Source organism: Balaenoptera acutorostrata, chromosome 6 (genome assembly GCF_949987535.1).
Source record: "Balaenoptera acutorostrata chromosome 6, mBalAcu1.1, whole genome shotgun sequence".
Lineage (NCBI taxonomy): Eukaryota > Metazoa > Chordata > Mammalia > Artiodactyla > Balaenopteridae > Balaenoptera > Balaenoptera acutorostrata.
The window spans coordinates 422,485-424,375 of record NC_080069.1 but is presented as its reverse complement, the minus strand read 5'-3'; the positions used below and the strand labels follow the sequence as shown (position 1 = coordinate 424,375).

The following is a 1,891-nucleotide window of genomic DNA, read 5'->3' as shown; positions in this document are numbered from 1 at the left end:
TGGTTGATCATATTTGAGGTTAAAATCCTGCTCCCCAAATGAATTTCTGTTGCCTTAAATTAATTATATATACATAAAGAGTAACATATTTCAATGACTTTGCACTGTTTTCATATTCAGAGTGGTTGTTTTCATATTCAAAGAGTGGTTATAAAATCTTTCTTTCAAAAGTCATATTTTTTGATCACTGTGTTCCAATTCTCTTGTCAAGTACGTTAAGTCCCTGTAATGTCCTTTGTGATATGATTCAAGAAACCCTGAAGATTTTCAGTGTCCTTACTTCTTCTAGTATTATTTACCACCAGACTAATCATTACATCACTATAAATTAATTTTGTGTTCCTCCTCAAGAGGAGACTCTAATCTTGTAGTTCTGATTTTGCTTCAGGAGATTTCATCTGAAAATGTGTGCACTGAACCTAATGAAAAAGATGTTACCAGGAGTTGTCACAACTAAAGCGACAATAAAACTGTGAAGTGTTAAGACTCAGATCTACACCTCACAACCGAAGAGATTTAAAGATACTGTCAAGTCATGAAAAACTAGAGATCTCAGGCCAGGACCCGTAAGAGGTTCTCAGTCAGTTTTTCAGGGGCCATAAACCTTATCCAAGAATCCTGACCAAGATGATGAGTCACACAGGGGACAAGTTCTCTATAAGACCCAGAAAACAAGCTCCAAATATCCAATATCCAGACTGTCCTCTCTCAGTCTGGTCACCTTTGTTCTTGCCTTTCATCCACGCTTTCTTCTCCACTTACTTAAGGACCTAGATTATTAACAGATACTCAAACCTCTTATCTACAATGTGTATACGTTCCCTATATTTAACTTTTCTTCTTATACGTCTAGTCACTCCTTTGTGTGTGTCTTTTGATTAAGATGCACATCCAATATAATTATTGTTTATACTTGCGTTCCTTTGGATGACAACCAGCTTCCTGTGATGCCAGTTCGTTGCAATAAGAAAGATGATTTTCTGCGTAATTGGAATCAAGCACTAAGTGCTTTCTAAGTGACATATAAAACAATGGGTCAAGTGGCCAGAAAAATAAAATTCTCGTCAAACCTGGACATGAAGGTGTCTGCCTGAAAAGTAACAATACTTGGCAACTTTGTAGGCAATTTGTCACAGAAGTAGAGCTTGGGCACCCTTGCCTCTTGCCTAACATAGGACTACAAACCCTGACTCATGTCTTTCTTAGCGTTATTCCACGTTGCTTTGCTCAGATGTGTCGTCACCAAAGTCCAAAATACTGGTAGTGCTCGCTTTGGCAGCACATGTACTAAAACTGGAACGATACAGAGAAGATTATCATGGCCCCTGTGCAAGGCTGACATGCAAATTCGTGAAGTGTTCCATATTTTTACGAAGTGAGAGAGTGGCATGGACATATATACACTACCAAATGTAAAATAGGTAGCTAGTGGGAAGCAGCTGCATAGCACAGGGAGATCAGCTTGGTGCTTTGTGACCATAGGGAGGGTGGGAGGGAGGGAGATGCAAGAGGGAAGAGATATGGGGATATATGATACGTATAGCTGATTTGCTTCGTTATACAGCAGAAACTAACACAACATTGTAAAGCAATTATACTCCAATAAAGATGTTTAAAAAAATTTTTTTTAATTAAAAAAACCCCAAAATACTGGTAAATGGACTTTGTCCCTTCAAGTGATCCAACGAACGATCTTCAAGCAAAAAGAAAAAAAAATCTGACACTAATAGATTCTGGAAAACTACCAGCAGAGCCTTATCATATATCCACAACTCACCCAAAAGCAGTGAAGATTGAAATTGCTTCTGTTCACAGACAATGGAGTTGTAATCCCCATCCTGGGCTGACAAGTATGTCAAGGGGGTGGGCGGCTGAGAGCTTAAACCCATGG

General features: G+C 38.7%; 1 non-coding gene across 1 annotated transcript; it reads left to right on the top strand.

Moving 5' to 3' along the window:
* The first annotated feature begins 1,263 nt into the window (after window positions 1-1,263).
* Window positions 1,264-1,370, top strand: LOC114239201 (U6 spliceosomal RNA). The gene has a single exon (XR_003624388.1). It is a non-coding gene; the product is annotated as a U6 spliceosomal RNA (small nuclear RNA).
* Window positions 1,371-1,891: the final 521 nt, after the last annotated feature.